Below are 20,901 nucleotides of genomic sequence, written 5' to 3'. Positions count from 1 at the left end.
CGTTTCCTCTTCAGCACAGATATTGGCTACTGCACAGTATTATGAAAATAGAGATAAAGACAAGAAAGATAGAGCAGAAAAGAAAACGAAGGAGTTAAAAACAAAGGTTCTGTTACAGCAAGCGTATCCGACACGTGGTGGTCAAAATGGTGGTGGTCAGAGTAACTATCAGAATACCTATCAGCAGCCTCAACAGTATCAGAGGAACTCGCAAAGAGTCGAGTATACTCAACCACGTGTCCCTGTAGGTCCCAATCAGTGTTCATATTGTAAAGAAGAGGGTCATTTTAAGTATAGTTGCCCTATTCTGTTACAGCGTGGAAATGGTGTTTCCGGTGCACGAGGTCGAGGTGTTCAGCAAGCTCCAAGAGGTAGAGGACGTAGAAATGTCCCCCAGCACGCACGTTCCTTTCCGCCTCAAAATTCAATGAATAGTTTTGATCAGCAGAATAACGCGTCTGGTAGGACGGCTCAGTACTATGCTGATGATTACTATGCAGAAGATGAGCATATGGAAGGTAATGATTGCTAGGACAGCCATAGACAAAGAGAGGGAGTTGTTTCAGTTCCAGTAGATCAGAGTGGACCTTACGTTGAGGTGATTACATCAGGTGTGTCAGAGCCTTTTCTGTTGGATACTGGTGCTACAAAGAGTTCTATTATGCACTCCAAACTCCCTGGCGCACCTTTGTCTGGTGAACATAATGTTTCAGTAGGTTTTTCTGGCGCCCCGGTTAGGAACCCGATTTCTAGTCCTATGTCTCTTTCTGTTGGTCCTTGTGAATTCGAAGCACCCTTTATTCTGACAACAGGTTGTGGTGAAAACTTGTTAGGATTAGATCTGTTGAAAAGATTGTATGCGACTTTGTACTGTTCTCCTTCAGGAGTACAACTTACACTAGGTAAGAAAGTGATCTCTCCAATGTATTTGTCGAAGGACAAACTCCCGACAGAATTGTCGTTTCTTCCTAATATTCTTTGGGCTACTGGTCCTAATGATGTGGGTCTCTTGGAAATACCACCATATGTTGTGACATTGAAAGCCAATGTTAAAATGCCACGAATTCCCCAATACAAATTTTCTAGTGAAGGTGAAAAAGCTTTGCTAGTGATCATTTACGATTTGATTGAAAAAGATGTGATTGAAGAGACAAGAGGCAACGTTTGCAATAGTCCTGTTCTGCCTGTTTTGAAGCGTACTGATCCTTCTCAGCCACCTGTTTACAGATTTGTGAATGATCTTAGGGAGGTCAATAAAATAGTTGTGCCACAATTTCCAGTTGTTCCTGATATCACTGCCCTATTGACTATGATTCCAGCTTCTGCCACCTGGTTTTCGGTGATTGACTTGAAGAATGCTTTCTTCAGCATCCCAATTGCTGAGGAGAGTAGGGATATTTTTGGCTTCAGTTTAGGAGGTCGAAGCTTCCGCTTTAAACGCGCTCCCCAGGGCTACTGTGAAAGTCCATCAACATACAGTCAAGCTTTTAAAACACAGCTTGATACGATTGTTTTACCTGATGGCGCTACCCTCATTCAGTATGTTGATGATTTGCTTGTTGCTGCAGATACTGAGAAAATCTGTCTTTGTTGCGTCATTTGTGTGATTTGCATCACAAAGTATCTCTCTCAAAATTGCAATATTGTCGACAAGAAGTGACCTCCTTAGGTCATCTCTTATCGAAGGAGGGAAGGAAACTGACCCCAGAAAGAATTCAGGCAATAGCGAAATTGAGTGTGCCAAGAACACAGAGAGAAGTGCGTGCTTTCTTGGGCATTACGTCATATTGCAGACAATGGATACCGAATTTTTCGTTGATGGCCAAACCTTTGGTGGCATTAACCTGTAAAGATACACCGAATCCCCTTCCATGGTCTAAAGATTGTCAGAATTTTTTTTCCGAATTGCGTGAGGCATTATGTTCGGCTCCTGTGTTGGGTACCCCCGACTACAGTAAGCCCTTTACATTGTATGTCCATGAGAAAGAGGGTTGTGCATTGTCAGTGTTGACACAGTTGTTTGGAGACAAGCAGCGTCCATGTGCATATTTTTCGTCGACTTTGGACCCAGTAGCTAAAGCATTGCCGAGTTGCTTGAGAGCCACAGCGGCAGCAGCTGTTTCTATTCGGCAGTCTGCTGGTTTAGTGATGAATAATACCTTGATTGTGATGGTTCCACGTGCAGTGGACACGTTGTTAAACAGAACCAAGACACAGCACTTAACTAGTGCTCGATTGTCAGGTTACGAGTTCACATTGTTAGCAAGTCATGTGCACATAAAAAGATGCAACACACTTAACCCAGCTACGTTGTTGCCGATTGTAGAGGAATTAGATGCTTCAGAACAGCATGATTGTTTTCTTAGAACAGAAGAAGAAACAAAAGGTAGAATAGACCTCAAAGATACTCCTCTTGCAAAGTGTGAAGGTACCTAATGGGTGGATGGTTCATGCTTCAAGCTTCCGAATGGTGATACGACTGCAGCATATGCTGTCACGACTTTGCATACGATTGTTGAAGCTGCACATATCCCACATAATTCAGCCCAAGCAGCAGAGTTGATTGCACTTACACGAGCATGTGTGTTGTCAAAAGGAATGAAAGTGACTATCTATACCGACAGCCAGTATGCATTTGGTGTGGCTCACAGTTTTGGACGATTGTGGAAAGAACGTGGGTTCCTGACTTCGCATGGAGCTAAGATTCAGCATGGTCAGTTGGTGAATGAGCTTCTTGAGTCACTGACCTTACCGTTGCAAGTTGCGATTGTGAAGTGTAGCGCACACAAAAAGGTGACTGATGATGTTGGTCGTGGAAATGCATTTGCTGATGAAGTCGCAAAAGAAACAGCAAGGGATGTGATGAGCCGAATGTATGTTGCAGCCCCTGCAAGATGGATTGGTGATGTTGGTATGTGTGAAGATACGATAGAGAGTGTGAAATCGATTCAAGCTGAAGCTACAGACAAAGAGTTGAGTGTGTGGAGAGAAAGTACGGGTAAAATGGATGCCAATGGTTGTTGGGTTGAATTGTCAGAGCATCAAAGATGGTTGTTACCCGATGCGTATGTGCTTGCAGTGGTTACGATGGCTTATGGAATGGCTCACATCAGTGTGAAAGGGATTTGTAAGTTGTTGGCTCCAGTATGGCAAAATGCTGGAATTCCTAAGTGTGCAGAGAATGTGGTCAAGAATTGCATGGTGTGTCTGAGATACAATCCTGGTAGGGGAACCCCAACTCCAGCTGGTCATTTTGCGCCTCCTACGTATCCGTTCGAGGTTTTTCAGCTAGATTTCATCCACATGGAAAGGTGCAACAATTTAAAATACGTACTCGTTGTTGTTTGTGCCTTTTCAAGGTGAGTGGAAGCCTACCCACTAAAGGACAATACTGCCCTATCCACAGCTAAAGCCCTTGTGAAAGAATTCTTCCCTAGATTTGGAATGCCAAAAATGGTCTGAAGTGACAATGGGAGTGAATTTGTGGGTCGAGTGATGAAGAAAGTATGTGAAGGGCTAGGCATTCATCAGAAATTTCACACTGCAAATCACCCCCAATCAGCTGGATTAGTAGAATGCTACAATGGCACGCTAAAGTTAAAACTGGCCAAAATTCAAGCGAGCTCTGGTCTTAAATGGCCTGACGCTCTGCCTTTAGCACTCCTATCAACCAGAATGACTGTGCATTCGGGAGTGGGACTTAGTCCCTATGAGATCGTTTTTGGCCGCCCGACCAACATATGGGGAGTGCCAAGGCCCACAAAGTTCAGTGAAATCGAACACCCTGTTTTGCTTGACTATTTGTACGAATTGACGGCTAAATTGCGTGTTTTACACCAACAGGTTCACGATACTCTGCCTCAGGTCTCTGAAGCTCCAGGACACCCCATCGATCCTGGATCCTGGGTTCTGGTGAAAAACTTTCAGCGAACCAAGAACGACCAGCCCCGGTGGACCGGCCCACACCTCGTTCTTCTTTCAACAAGATCAGCTGATCGTGTAGAAGGAAAGAAGCACTGGATCCACTGTGTACATTGTAAGAGGGTGCCTTTGCCTCTGCCGTACGACCGGTGGGTCCAGGAGGGTGTCGCCGACTCAGAGACTGAAACCGTGCCTCGTTTTCTGCCTTTCAGTGATGCACGTATAAAAGGAACACTTACTGAAAAAGAGAGTGACAATATTTTGCAACCAACTGGATCACCGTCAATTCGATTGGACACTACAGAACCTGAACTCTTGTTCCGAGACCAGACAATACCGGGAAAGCAACAATATAACTTGAGGTCGAGAACTATGGACAAATAAAACACATTTTCTTTTCATTGCTATTTTTGAAAGTGCAGCTCTCTCATCTAAGAAACTTTTTTATTTTTGTTTTTCGAACCACCATCCGGGTTCCGCTGTAGGGTCGCGGTTGCCCAAAGTCTTCGGGGTGCAGCTGAAGACATTAGGTCGACAGTTCTGGTTGGTCTAAGGGAGTTGCCCTGGACTGACAGAAGCATTCCTTAGCATAGAACACCCAACCATCGCGAGCAGCATATTATAGAGGATGGAGTTTTTCGAGATGGAGAGACCTGCCAAAGAAATGAACTTTAAAAGCAGAATATGTAAAATGATGACCAAGAAAAGCTTTTTGATATTGTGCATTTTCATGTTATTCAGTGTAATGATATTTTTAATAGGATATGTTTTATTCTCTTTTCGAGTGACATTTGCACCCACTACATCGCCTATACTTCCTCCTTCTTTTGCTTCCTCTCATTCTTTCCAACCCCTTCCTGAACATGAATCCGCTAGGAGATTAGAGTTTATTATTAACTCCTTCGTTCAGCTTTTGCACCAACACCAACTAGTAATGAACACGACTAACTGTTGGGTGTGTGGTCTTATGCCTCACACAACGGATAAAGGTATCCCTTATCTGGTCCTGCCATTCAGCCACAATGGTTCTGTGTAGGCATACAGAACAATGTTCATCTACGCACATGAAGTCTACCCCCTACGTTCTGTAACAGACAATCCTAAGAATAGTGCTCTAGTTCAATCAATCAATCAATCATAGGCATTTATACCGCGCACTACTCACCCGGAGGGTCTCAAGGCGCTAGGGGGGGGGGGTCCGCTACTGCTCGAACAGCCAGGTCTTGAGCTTCTTCCTGAAGGAGAGGTGGTCTTGGGTCAAGCATAGGTCGGTCGGGAGGGAGTTCCAGGTCTTGGCGGCCAGGTGGGAGAAGGACCTTCCTCCTGTTGTCGCTCTTCGGATGCGGGGGACGGCGGCGAGGGCGTGACTGGTCGAGCGGAGATGGCGTTTGGGAGCGTAGAAGTTGAGGCGGCTGTTGAGGTAAGTCGGGCCTTGGTTGTGTAGGGCTTTGTGTGCGTGGGTGAGGAGCCGGAAGGTGATTCTTTTGTTGATCGGGAGCCAGTGCAGGTCTCTCAGGTGTCTGGAGATGTGGCTTCGTCTGGGGACGTCGAGGATGAGTCTCGCCGAGGCGTTCTGGATACGCTGGAGTCTCTTCTGGAGCTTGGCGGTGGTTCCGGCGTAGAGGGCGTTGCCGTAGTCCAGGCGGCTGGTGACGAGGGCCTGGGTGACCGTCTTCCTGGTCTCGGTGGGGATCCACCGGAAGATCTTACGTAGCATGCGCAGGATGTTGAAACAGGACGAGGAGACGGCGTTGACTTGTCTGGTCATGGAGAGGGAGGAGTCCAGGATGAAGCCCAGGTTGCGTGCGTGGTCTGTCGGTTTGGGTGCGTTGCCCAGGGCGGGGGGCCACCAGGAGTCGTCCCAGGCGGAGGGTGAGGAGCCCAGGATGAGGACTTCCGTCTTGTCTGTGTTCAGTTTCAGGCGGCTGGTCGTCATCCACTCGGCCACGTCTTTCATCCCTTTGTGTAGGTTGTCTCTGGCGGTGGCGGGATCGTTGGTCAGGGAGAGGATCAGCTGGGTGTCATCGGCGTAGGAGATGATGTTCAGGTTGTGTTGGCGTGCGATGGCCGCAAGGGGGCTCATGTAGACATTGAAGAGGGTGGGGCTGAGCGAGGAGCCCTGAGGGACGCCGCAGATGACTTCCGTGGCTTCTGATCTGAACGGGGGGAGGCGGACTCTCTGTGTCCTTCCGGCGAGGAAGGAGATGATCCATTCCAGTGCCTTCTCCTTGATTCCGACGTTGCTGAGGCGCTGCACAAGGGTGCGGTGGCAGACAGTGTCGAATGCCGCGGAGAGGTCCAGGAGGATGAGGGCCGCTGTTTCTCCATTGTCCAGCAGGGTTCGGATGTCGTCAGTGGCAGCGATGAGGGCGGTCTCGGTGCTGTGGTTGGCCCGGAAGCCTGACTGAGATGGGTCGAGGGATCCAGTCGTCTCGAGGAAGGCTGCCAGTTGCTTGTTGACGGTCTTCTCGATGACTTTGGCTGGAAACGGGAGGAGCGAGATGGGGCGGTAGTTCTTGAGTTCGGTGGGGTCCGCCGTTGGTTTCTTTAGTAGAGCGCTGAGTTCGGCGTGCTTCCAGCTCTCAGGGAAGGTGGCGGTGTCGAAGGAGGTGTTGATGATGTCCCGCAGGTGGGGTGCGATGACAGCGTCGGCCTTGTTGAAGACGTGGTGAGGGCAGGGGTCGGTTGGAGATCCGGAGTGGATGGAGTTCATCGTGCTGATGGTGTCTTCGAGGTTGATCGGTGTCCAGGCGTTGAGGGTGGTGGTGGGGGGCGTTGGTGTGGTCGTGGGGAGCGTTGTTTCTGTGCTGAAGCTGTTGTGTATGTCAGCGATCTTGTTGTGGAAGTGGGAGGCGAGGGAGTTGCAGAGGTCTTGCGATGGGGTGATGTCGTTGGTTCCGGCGTTGGGGTTGGAGAGCTCTCTCACGATGTTGAAGAGTTCAGGGTATAGTAGATATGATTAAGGAAGATATTTCTTACGAAACTATCCCGAGAGATGAGACACTAGTATACATAGGATGGAATGTGACCGGATATGGGGCTACTCTGAGTGAGAAACAGCAAGCTAAGAGATCTTCCCCGATTTGGAGTGTACCCCATCAGGGTCACCTGTGTCTGCAAGGTACTGGCAAGAACCCCAGAGCTCAGTTAAGGAAGAGTATCTGTACTGAAACGTATGTTTTTGCGTCTCAGGCTTCCCCTTCGTTCTTAGCAGCTAAGGGTACCTATTTCATCTGCCATGATAGAGCCTATACATGGTTGCCCCCTGACTTTTCGGGCACATGCTTTGTTTCGTTCCTGTTGCCTCCCACCTACACAGCTGCGGCAGATTACCATAAGACAAGGCTAGTTAGAGGTGTCTTCAGTAAAGAAGACACAGCAGGACAAGAATTTGGGGACTTCGTAAAGGGTTTTCTGCTGTTCTGGGGACCAATGGTTAACAGCAGGAACATAAGGCAATTAACAAGGGTGGTTGAATCCACCGTGGTTGAAACTGCCAGTGCCCTTAGTAACTTGACTGCTGAGCTCCAGTCGGATCGTCTTATGACCCTTCAGAACAGGGTCGCATTAGACGTCATACTTGCAGACCGAGGTGGGGTATGTAAATTGATCCAATCGAGTTGCTGTGTTTTCATTCCAGATAACGCTCCAACAGTGTACCAGGCCATCTCCAAACTGCATAAGATTTCCGAATCTATTCATGTGGATAAAGGAGATTGGTCGTTGATGGGATGGTTCTGGGAACTGATATCCGCCTGGGGATGGAGAATTCTGATGGTCATTGGGATGGTCTTAGCCATTCTTTTCCTGTTCTGTCTGTGCGTGCAGTGTGCTCCTGCAATATGTGGCCTCTGTGCTACATCATGTGTAAGGAAACCTGTATCAAGGGCCGAGCTAAGTACTAGGATGATGTTACAGCAACATCTCAATGACTTTAGGAATATAGACCTGGACTCAGATTAGCATGAGGATAGGTTAAATTGCCTATGTAAGGGCAAAAGGAGGGTTTGTGGTTCTGAAAATTCTGGACTCGTGTAATAAACTTTGCCGCAGTATGACGATTTTGGTATCAGAAGACCGAGAATGGCCAGTACACTATGTACAAGCATTTTCGTCATATTCCAGTAACGTTTTCACCTCGAAATCGTCATTTTCGTCCTGAACCCTTGGCTTCCATTTTGTGTACGGCAGCCATTTTGTGAGTTGCCCTCACATAGGCTTATAACTACAGCCAAATTCGATTCCAAAGGACACGTACACCTTAATTGACTTCTCTGCGACCTGGGCAAGCTGAAACCATTGCCCCAGGCCGAACCTGCCTGGCCAGTTCCTTTCCCAGTGGCCGAGCAAGATAGCATCAAGGCACAGCCTACCATAAACCTTTTTCATCGCACACACACCCTGCCTAATCTTGCTCACACCTGTCCCTGTCGTGTATTTCTATAGGTTCTGAATCGATCCCCCTATTCCTGACCCTATTCTGGTTAAACTAACTATCAAGTTAACTAACAGTCAGCCCATGAGGCAAGAAATCCCCCATGATGCAGATACCGTTATCTGACGCAGTCACACTACGGCACAGGAACGTGTTATCTGATTAGGTCATAACGCTTGAGATCTAATTAGACAAGCGACATTCCTCCAGCCCCTGATAAGGCATACGACGTTCTCATAACAAATCAAACCTATGACAACCTGGAAAATCCGTGCGGCCATTGTTTTGATTTCACAGAGAACTTTTGCAAAAGAATGTGCTAACGAGCAAGTCGTATGACATCTTTATTGACGTACCTATGTCCATCCTTACGTCAATCTCGGCACCTTTAAGGTATAAATATTGCCGACCTTGCCCTATGCAAACACACGCGTGGTGACAAGACGGAGCAGCCATACTTGCCGAAGCCGAGAGCAGAAGCAGACCCCGCTGGCAGCAGCCCCGCCTTCCTGACGCGCTGAGAGACGCGCTGCTATCTCAAGCCGAGAGACCCAGCACCGGCGCTTCTGGGCAGCCCTCGCAGGCAGCCTGGAATATCGAGAGCAGAGAAAGAGATACCATTCCTCATTCATCCTAAATTCCAGGTACAGAACTGAATAACCCCTCACAGAGAATTCTTTAGTTATTCACTTGGCAAAAACAAACTTAACTTAAACTGTAACTTTCTATTCCCGCCCACGCATTAGACTTAGGTCAGGTACACGGGGTAGGCGTATTTAGAAACACCAGTTGAGTACGTTTAGTCAAATGTATATGTGTATGTAAATATATTTTAATCATTTTAAACATCATATGGCTCAGAAACCATATCAATGTTTTTACAGTATTATTTTATACTATTGCTTTTAATGTATGCACTTTACTTAACTATAAGTATTGCAATAATATCGATCCATTTCTCTTGTACGAGAAAAGAGACTGATCAATAAATAACATCTTTTATTGAACACGCCCATCTCTTCCTTTTCTCTACATTCTGATGAGACTAAGAATGCACATACTGACTGAGTAAAATAATTGCCTTGTGCTCACACGACTCATGAGATTGACTCTTGATTAGGGGAGAGCAAAGTTGTCATGTTCTATGGTTGTCAGAAACTAAATCCCTTCTTGTCTAATCAGGGGAGTTAATCCTTCCTTGAACATTCGAGAAAGTTTCTAGCGAACTCTGAGCTTAGCTGGCAAACCCAAAAATTAAGTCTAGTATCGACAGTAGTAGACCTAGTTAACGTCTGGCCTAGGTCTTTACTGCTGTAGGTACTATTCCAATGCGCAGAGCCTATTGGGAAAATAGGAGCTACACTACATGGCGCCCAACGTGTTTGGAAAGGGCGATAAAACTAACGTAAGACATTTAGAGTAACTCAGTCGTCCTTTCTCACTCAGACCCCTTTTCCCAAATACTCCAAAGACGTCTGGAGTGGGTGAAAGGTTATTATATCCTCCAAAACCTCGCAGGAGGGAACTCCTATGTATGGTTCTTGGTCTAGTCAACGTTGAAGGATAAAACAGTTCCAGAATATTGTGCATCTAATCTCTGTTTCCATAAGAAACCTGATCTGCAAACAAACATAATACCATCCTGTCTGTAAAATGGCAGAGAGTGATGATGAAAGAGAGGCAATTAGATTAGCTACTGAAATAGCAGATGCTGATGCTACCATGCAAACAGCAGACCCGGATATAATACTCATCCAGGTCGCCAAAAGGAGATCTATAACCTTAAAACTTATAGAAAATGGACTGACACCTAGAGGTGGCACAGTCATATTCGTAATTGAGGCACACGAATATCGGCAGACAGAGGTATACTATACATGGATACATTTTCCAGCAGCAAATGCTGTAACAAAGTACTTCCACTATTACAAAGTAGAGGAACCTCCTGAAACGTACACTCCTTTCGAGGAGGTGGAAGTACCACTCAAATTCCAAGAGCATTTGCTCTTATTTGATGGCGCCCTAAAACATAACAATCACATTACAAGGCTCGGTCCTTTAGGTAGACCAGGAGCAACGTGGCCGGTCTTAGCCGGATACACACCACATCCAGACATCGAAAGAATGCCTGCAGCAGAGCTGTTAATACAGCTAAAACAACTACTAAAAATTCATAGACAATTAGTTCAGTATGTAATGCGGACTTCAACAATTCAGCCAGCGATTAAACTTCCACAGCTGACCCCTCACCAGGGGAACACAAATAAAATTACACCACAGAACATCCAATCCTGCCTAGGTAAAGTTCCATCTAAACGGGAACAAATACCATTCTGGTTGGCACAGAAAATCACCCAAATAGAGGCGGTGTTTCCTGACACCACCCCGCTGGAAAAACACAGGATTCTGACTATATGTCTCCCAATGGGAACCGCACCACACATTGAGGACTGTGACACTTGGGGTACAGTCTTTGCTTCCATCTATACAAAAACGCACGGTGTTCCATCCATTTCGGTGATACCAGATGTGCTAAAACAAATTCAAGATGAATACGGTCCAGAACCTGCTTTAACTCTTGGTATGAAATTACTAAAAGACTTCAAGCAGGTCTCGGCTATACTATTAGCCAACATAAAAGGTGAAGCAGCAAACGTGGCGATCCGCCAGAGGTTAAAAGAGACAGATATAGCAGACCAACCAGCTGAAATTGCCAGAATCATAGAAAAATCCTATGAAGAACTAGGCAGAGATAGTCTAGGTGGAATACCAGTAAAACCGCAACTGACTACAAGTCCAGAAAAAATGTTTTTTAATAATAATAATAATTCACCAAAAAAGAACTGGGATGGGAACAAACAATCCAATCCTAAAGAAAAGAAATTCCAGTCCAGAGGAAGGTCTCCTAGGCGAAGAGAGAAATCTCCAAACCCGAGACAAAGGTCACCCCAGAGTGACCCCTCTGGGAATAGATATAACCTTAGAAATAGGGATAATATTAAAAAACCTGATAGATATCAAGACATTGATACACGTCCCTCTCAATCTTTTCAGAATTCCTCGCAGAAATCGGAAAGAAGAGGACGATCAGAAGAGCACGCCAAGTCCAAAGACAAGGAACCTGCTCAACTGAAAAAGAAATTACAATTTCCAAAAAAGAAGGTAGCCAGTATCAAGGTAGTTAACAATGCCGAGAATACTGAGGACACAACTGAAAAACGGAGAGTGGGCTCAGACAATGCTAGACAGCGCAGCAGAGGTGAGCATAGCTCGCAAAGTCCTTATGAATCATCTGGAGACAGTGGACACGAATGAATACCTTCAAGTGGAAACTGCAGATACCAGAGTTAGCAAGCCCCACAAAATATACGAGATAACATTACGTATAGAGGGAGATAAGACTAGGAAAATAAGGGGACTATTTTGGGATAACCTCTCCAAGGGTTATGACATCCTTCTAGCTGAAAAAGACTGGCCACCAGAGTTTGTCAGGGAGTGCCCTCATGGCGAAGAAGTAATTATGCCTGCCTTCTCGAATCAAATCCCGATTCATAAAAAATACACACTTGCTAGAAAGTGGGCAGTGGCCTTAGCACCTGCTTTATATAAAAATCATGTAGGATGGGATGAGGATTCTCCTCCTCACAAAATCCAGTTAAAATCACAACCAACTGCACAAAGGCAGTACCCAATTAAGCAAGAAGCTAAAAAACAAGTAAATGAAATACTAGATCAGCTAGAATACCAGGGGGTGATTGAAACTTGCACCTCACAAATGAACAATCCTTTGTTTCCGGTCTCCAAACCAGACAATTCGTACCGTCTAGTTTTGGATTACCGACACCTTAACACATGTTGCAAAACCTTTGCAGTGCAAAACTCACACAGTGCTGCACTAATGAATAACATAGTGCGCAAAAAATACAAAACTACCTTGGACATCTCCAACGGATTCTTTTGTCAAAACATAGCACCAGAGAGCAGATATTTAACTGCATTCTCAGTAAATGGCACTCAAAAACAATTCTGTCGGTTAGCCCAGGGGTACAAGAACAGCCCGGGGGTATTCTCAGCGAGAGTAACAGAATTACTACAACTATATGATGATGAAGCATTATCTTATGTCGATGACATTTACTTAACAGATGATGACTTGGAGACTCACTTGAAAAGAGTGAACACCATAATACTTGGTTTCGCTGCAGAGGGTTACAAATTTAACTTCAAAAAGTCCAGAATTGCCCATCTAAAAATTCTATACGAAGGATATGAATTATCAAGTATAGCCTGGTTGACAATTTTTTAAGAACTAGAAGAATTAAAAAATCTAAAATATGAAAAGACGTATCCTCTGCCAATCGACATTCTGCCTCTACGACATTACGCCTGTGTAATCTATACAGACGGACATGCTCAACCCTCCGTTTGGGGAGAACAAGCATACAACCCCACATGTGAGATTACAAAAGAAGTGTGGCGCGGAGGTAAACTAAGACCTCTATTAACAAAATCACACTCAGTAGAAACTAATTCAGAACTACAAAATGAAATAATAGCTTTGAAAATGGCGCTAGATAATGCGGATCGCGAATTCCCGACACTTGTAGTGTCAGATTCATATTTCTGCGTCAAAGCATATAACAAGGATTTGCAGACATGGATTCAGAACGGTTACAAAGATGACACAGATGCACCAATAAAGCAGAGACTGCTCTGGGAACAAGTAGCTCTTTTGAAAAAAGAGCTACCAAAAACTCACGTGACACACTCACTGAGTCACCAGCGTGATGGCGTTCACGTTGTAGGGAATTCATTGGCTGAAACAGCCGCAGCGGCAGCCACTCAATCGGCTCCCGTAGATCGAAAAAAGCGTACATTAAAATACATTGACGGCGAAACATTGCTGGCGGTGAAAACGTCATCAAAAGGCGACTGCTCAGCGTTACCGATCAACTATCCACTCAATTATACATACATAATCGATGCAAACTCTGTCCCTTTTGCTCGAATCCCTGGAGTGGGGGATAGAGTGATTCCAAACATGGACAGGAGAAACTTGTTAATCGCAGACGCACACATGGGCGAGGGTCTCAGACACCTTAAATTAAAAGATTCTCTGGAAGAATTACAATCACGGTACTGGTGGCCAGGCATGAGCCTGCACTACACCATGTTTGTAAAAAACTGCCCAAACTGCAACAGAGATCGCAGTGGGGAGAGAAGCAGTTTAATACCTCGTCGAATCAAGGCAGATAATATTACCAACAAAAAGAATGGCTTGCGATTAACATATACAGGCTAGTTTCCACTTATAATGTAGATCCACAGCACTCGGCTGACGTCCGGACTGTTATACAAGATTTGCGAGTCTAAATGGCATATACGCTAAGAGCATGCTACGTTCGACCATTTCTTTCACTCAGGCAATCCAGCCTGGGGGGGAAACATGGCCAAATGAGCACAGCCCAGCGGGAATCTTCTCACTTCCTTCCTGAGGGTATGGGATGGTGTAAAGAAAAAACCAAGGCAGAAAGCAATCTATAATAGAAAGGATATTAGGTTCGGGAACTGGGTGGGTCAAACATCTAATAAGTGTCCAACGTAGTCTAAATAACTTGCCAAGAAATTCTCTGAAGGGATTCAGTCCGTACGAATTATTATTCGGAACTAGGATGTTGATCTCTGACCTTGATAGTCAGACTTCAGTGGTAATAGAAAAAACCTTTGATGTCAAAGACCGTTTGGCTATTTTGCAGGACTTAAACAAAACAAGAAAAGACCTGAGCAACATACAGTTGAAACAACAGCCAACAACCACTGAAGAATCACCACCTGTCCCAGCAAGACCTGTCTGGATTCCAAAAGTCGGGGATCTAGTCAGGGAGAAGATCGCGGTAAAGAAGGAATTTGGGCCTTCTTACAGAAAAGCAGTTCCTGTCTTGTCTGTCAACGGGACAAGATCAGTTGTACTACCGCCACTTGCTGGAAAAAAGGAGAACCGAGTTGTATCCATCGACCTGGTAAAACCACAACATGTGGCCGATAACAAACGGTAGGCCAAGTGGACTCCCAATAAGTAGCAGAACACCAAGGTTTGCTACCAGTACAGAGGTCCTAACAAAGAGGCTCATCACATTCGAAACGCCTAAAGAAGAACAACAAGGACTATGCAACAATGCAATAGAACTCAGACCTCTGAAAACCCAAATAAAGACATTTAGCAGAGACACACCAATCTACAATGAAGTTCCAAGTGAAAATGCAAGAAACAAAAATCCTGAACCAATTGGAACAATTGACAGAACTGCATCTGGTTACTTCATCAACTTCGATGATTCCTCTGAAGGTTTCAGCGAACAAAAGACACAGCCATCATCAAAATCCTTTAAAGACAAAGCTAAGGAACTTTTGAAACAACTGAAAGAAACATATCTGGTTTCTCCATGGATTGAATTTTGGGTGGGTTTTGGTGCATTTATCCTCATACTTTGGCTCATCATGGTATTTACTTTGGGACGCTTCATTGAGGGAAAATATGCTAAAATGGACACAGCAAGTCAGAACATCAACTTGGTCCTCAAACCACACACATCTTCACACGTCGAGAAAAGAGAACTTTCTTCAGAACTTTCTTCAGCCAACTTCACAGCCAATCCTATACCTGGTGGGGTAGCCTGGGACAACACTGACTATGAAATTTATGGTCCGGTCGAGATCCTGAAATATCCACACCAAATCAAGATCTCCTTGAGTGACTTTGCAAAACCAAACTCATTTGCTGATGATTGGGACTTTGAAAGTATAAACAATATGATGTCTGACTTAGTAATGTCTGCTAAATTTACAAAACATGATTATTTGCAAGGTTCCACAAATTATGATAGTATGTATTGCTATAACCATTATGGTAACCATTTCTTGCATAAATCTGCACAACCTAGAAATTTTTTAAATTATAATCAATGGGAACATTGTGCTACACCTCCAAAAGGGAGCTCTAGAACCGTTTATGACAAATATTCATATTTTTCAGGTTTTAACATAACTAATGCTGAAACATTTTATTACAAATTGTCAAACAAGACAGGGATGAAAACCATGATAACCAACACGAAATTGATATATTCAGATTCATTCTTTGAAAAAATGAATACTTTTGGATTTGATTATTGGGACAAAAATGTTGATTTGAAAAGTGTTTGGGGTACAAAAGAATGGCAAGTACAGGGTATAGAAGCTTTGTTTAGAGCCTGCATGATCCCAGAACAAATGATATTTTTAAATGACACTGTTCAACAAACCACCTGTCTTGGCTTAGCCAAAATCAAAGATTTAAATAACCCGTCTATTCCAAAGCCAACAATGTTTAGCAATAGCTCTGATACAGATGAAGAGATAGACGTAAACCATATACTTAACCAAAACAGAACACATCCTGATTGGAAACAATGGTTGATCTGGCCCACAGATACAAATAACTGTCAAGATAGATTCCTGAATAAAACACAGGGTTTCAAAATGACCAGGCCAGACCCTAGATATCCCCAAAGACATCACCCAGGGATAATAACAACATACAGTGTGGGCAAATTATGCCTTCAATGGCTACAAACTTCCACACTGCCTGAAATTAAGCAACACCTAACTTTACTTACTGATGGTGCTGACTTGCGTGATTTCATACTGGGACCACGCAAACAGCGTCATAAGCGTTTCATAGCAGCCTCTGTATATGCAGCATACAATGAGGCCTGGAAGGTTACTCAAATTGAAACAGCAGAGAGAATACATGAAATTGATCGTATTAATTTGGAAAAATCACTTTCTGTAGTGGACAATGGGTTAATGACTCTGTCCTCCAGAATTTTTTCATTGGACAGCATTGTGTCTTCAGCAATCGACATATTATCGCAAGACTTACTGTTATTACAACATGGTCAGTCGCAATTGCGTTCTATTGTACAGCTTGGCTGGACGTTACAAAATCTGCGTTCAGGCTACGTGCCTTGGCGTTTAATCAACACAACGTCACTATTCCAAATCTTTAACCTTACTGATAGACAAATCGGTATGGCGCAAAAGGGTGCTGATTATACATACTTGAGCATTGAAAAACTAGAAAGATTACCAATGACAATGTCAGAACGACCTGTCAGTGAATGGATAATCCACGGAATCATAAATATTCCAATCTCAACCTTCAGGTTTCAATACTGCCAAAAATATATACAGGCTGGCATGTACGAGAAATTGGGAAAAGGGTACCTTAAAACAACTTGGAACCTGCCCTATTCACATGCATGTGTCAGTAATAAAGGACAGAAAGTGTTTCTTAGTGGCAACAATTGTGCTATGTCACTAAGCGGCACGCTTCTGTGTAACGGAATTAGTTTGCATGGAGCCTGTGAAGGGAATTCATACAACCTTTCATGTCACCAGCAAGGCGCACCTGCAACTGAAATAGAACCATTCTTTCAAAGACTCTATAATGGGAGTTACATTCTTATTGTAGACCGCAGATGTTGTAGTCTTATGCCCGGGACTCCTTATCTCGTCACCACGACGGCGAAGGTCAAGTGCTGTGGACGTTCTTTATTCCCCAGCTCCTTACCAGACAGGGAGGCAAGGGCATGGCCCAGTTTGAAAATTACTTCTATTCGAATAGACACTTTAAGCAGAATGAAAACAGTGCTTCTTCAGACGCCTACAAGGCTCACGTCATCTAAAGAAACGTATGATCTACAAGTCGCAAGGACGACTGCAGAGATACATACATTATTATCAACTAATTCCCCCGTACATTTCGCGGAAATCCTGAGCGAAATCTTAAATATTTCTGATACCACTGGGGTCTCAAAGGTATTTAAGACAGTATTTTCGATGGCATTAACACCATTCAAAGCCATACTGGGTATTTTTCCAGATTTCGTCCATTCGATTTTTGGCGGACTTCCCCTGATCCTGGGACTAATTGCAGGAATCCTATTCCTAGTCCTTATTTTTCGTTATGGCAACCCATGTCACAGATCAAACTCTCGCGACAATGGAAGATACGATCCTAGCCATTGGATACCGGGACCGGATATCAAAAATCCTGGGACTCTCCCGGCTTAGAGACCTAAACATGACTTGGTTTCTATCATTTCGACCAATGTGGCAAAGGTGTGTTTTACCTGTACTAAGGTGTCTGCTATGCGGAGAAGAATGCGTGTTAGACACCTGTCTGACGCTACAATCGGATGCGCCGGTGGATGCAGATACACTGTTGGTTCCTACCAAGGTTCACGCTTTGTGCTGCCCTCAAAGGCTGCCAATCCTGATGACGGCATTCCTGGAATCTTCACCACTGCGATTGAAGAGTAGTGAAGTTCAAGATGAAAGCAGCATCGAACAGGTACGACCTTCTGTCAGCAATGCAAATCAGAATGTCAATGGAGACAATCATGCGCACGAATGCATGGTTACCCCTATTTCCGACTTAGTGGAACTTTCCCATGAAGCTGTTGACAGTTTTTTCGAAAGCCTGAATGATATGATGTTCTCTCCGGAACAGAAATAGAGACTTTTGAGTAAACTCGCACACGGCGTTCCCTGAATTCGGCCTTCAACTTTAAAAATAAAGTCACATGAACAAATTACAATCCAGTTCACGGACAGCAATTTTTTCAGCATGCCCCTTAAAATATTTTTCTACATATTTTTCCCCGGGACACTGATCTTCTGCTTAAAGTAAGAAACTATTCCTAGAGAACTAAGATTTCTATTTTAGATACTTTATATAGTCTTTAGCTGCCCGCTGGTATGTTCACAAATATTTTATTATGTGATGAAATGGTCTCGACCTTCCTTTCTGTATAGCTATATTAAGAGCCATTTCATGTGTATTTCTCATATACCAAAAAGCAATAATGCATAACAATGCGTGTTTACTTTTGCATTTAATTCATAGCTTAAGTGCATACAATATATATGACTGCAATTTTTCAGTATATTTGAAAATTTCGAAATGCATTTATGTATTTTGGGGTGGTAAGGTATACACTATACTCTATAGTATGTTGTACTATGTTATACTATGCATAGATTAGTAGATATGACCATAGTTCGCGTGGAGTGGGTGTCGTGTATTTCTATAGGTTCTGAATCGATCCCCCTATTCCTGACCCTATTCTGGTTAAACTAACTATCAAGTTAACTAACAGTCAGCCCATGAGGCAAGAAATCCCCCATGATGCAGATACCGTTATCTGACGCAGTCACACTACGGCACAGGAACGTGTTATCTGATTAGGTCATAACGCTTGAGATCTAATTAGACAAGCGACATTCCTCCAGCCCCTGATAAGGCATACGACGTTCTCATAACAAATCAAACCTATGACAACCTGGAAAATTTGTGCGGCCATTGTTTTGATTTCACAGAGAACTTTTGCAAAAGAATGTGCTAACGAGCAAGTCGTATGACATCTTTATTGACGTACCTATGTCCATCCTTACGTCAATCTCGGCACCTTTAAGGTATAAATATTGCCGACCTTGCCCTATGCAAACACACGCGTGGTGACAAGACGGAGCAGCCATACTTGCCGAAGCCGAGAGCAGAAGCAGACCCCGCTGGCAGCAGCCCCGCCTTCCTGACGCGCTGAGAGACGCGCTGCTATCTCAAGCCGAGAGACCCAGCACCGGCGCTTCTGGGCAGCCCTCGCAGGCAGCCTGGAATATCGAGAGCAGAGAAAGAGATACCATTCCTCATTCATCCTAAATTCCAGGTACAGAACTGAATAACCCCTCACAGAGAATTCTTTAGTTATTCACTTGGCAAAAACAAACTTAACTTAAACTGTAACTTTCTATTCCCGCCCACGCATTAGACTTAGGTCAGGTACACGGGGTAGGCGTATTTAGAAACACCAGTTGAGTACGTTTAGTCAAATGTATATGTGTATGTAAATATATTTTAATCATTTTAAACATCATATGGCTCAGAAACCATATCAATGTTTTTACAGTATTATTTTATACTATTGCTTTTAATGTATGCACTTTACTTAACTATAAGTATTGCAATAATATCGATCCATTTCTCTTGTACGAGAAAAGAGACTGATCAATAAATAACATCTTTTATTGAACACGCCCGTCTCTTCCTTTTCTCTACATTCTGATGAGACTAAGAATGCACGTACTGACTGAGTAAAATAATTGCCTTGTGCTCACACGACTCATGAGATTGACTCTTGATTAGGGGAGAGCAAAGTTGTCATGTTCTATGGTTGTCAGAAACTAAATCCCTTCTTGTCTAATCAGGGGAGTTAATCCTTCCTTGAACATTCGAGAAAGTTTCTAGCGAACTCTGAGCTTAGCTGGCAAACCCAAAAATTAAGTCTAGTATCGACAGTAGTAGACCTAGTTAACGTCTGGCCTAGGTCTTTACTGCTGTAGGTACTATTCCAATGCGCAGAGCCTATTGGGAAAATAGGAGCTATGCTTTACGACTTGCTTTACGAGGAGGAGGTGCCCGTTTTTATTGGGGGTACACCGATATCTGATGAAAATGTTGGGCCTTGCCGGGTAATTTGTTGTGGGCTGGACAAACTGAAATATGGGCTTGTCATCATGACTCTGCTTTTCCTTTGTAGTGGAAATATGTGAATGTCAACAGTAATGCCAAGAATGTTTGCCTAAATCTTAATATTTTGTATAAAAAGAGAAGCCTGGCTCTGTAAGATTGAGCAGTCTCCTGAGAATATACACCGCGTTGTACTTCTAGGACGCCTGTTACTTGGTTGCAGCCAATAAATTCGATCTTTGACTTCACCTAGAAGACTCTGAGTTTCTGTGTCTGAATTAGGAAAGTACTCGAGGTCTTAGGGTGTACCCTGACACCACTGGGTTCCGAAAAACCCAGTACCTCAAGCTGTGGTTGTGTGTGTTTCCTGCTGTGTGGTCTGTGCAGGCGGTGGGGTCACCTCGAACCAGCTGCCTGCCCCGCTCCTGGGGGTGGGGTGCAGAGGCTGTCCATTATCCGTTGGAAGGTGTCTTGACATGTGGGCAGGTTGTCCTCTTCATCATCACTAATAGGATTTGTGGTCTGCTCTGCAGTAAGTGTTGATCGTCCCTCTGCAATGTTAAGGGGAGATGCAGGTTAACAGAGTTTCCCCTGTATGTTGACGCTTTGCAGATGTTTACATACAGACTGCATGACAATGCATATTGTGACTGTTTTGGTGGAGCTGGCTATTTAATGGCAGAGAGTGGGATTTTTGACTACATGACGAATGTGTGGTAGTACGCATACATTATCATCACACTGTGCCAGTTAATGCCAGAGGTGAGTGGCCAGATTCTACGTACAAGCATAACCTGTTGTGTCCTCTGTCCTGTGGTGCCGGTGTTGCATTTTGAACCACATTGCCGTCATTGCTGATGTTCTGTGATTGCTATGTGTGTGTGCTGCAATGTGGGGAGTTGCCCCAGCAGCTCTGATTTTGTGTACCCTTCTCCCTTTGAGGTGGTGTGCCTCTGAATTGTGTGCTTTTAGGGAG

This window comes from Lissotriton helveticus, chromosome 4_1, assembly GCF_964261635.1.
Source record: "Lissotriton helveticus chromosome 4_1, aLisHel1.1, whole genome shotgun sequence".
NCBI classification, from domain to species: Eukaryota; Metazoa; Chordata; class Amphibia; order Caudata; family Salamandridae; genus Lissotriton; species Lissotriton helveticus.
The sequence above is the reverse complement of the archived record's forward strand: the minus strand, read 5'-3'. Positions refer to the sequence as shown.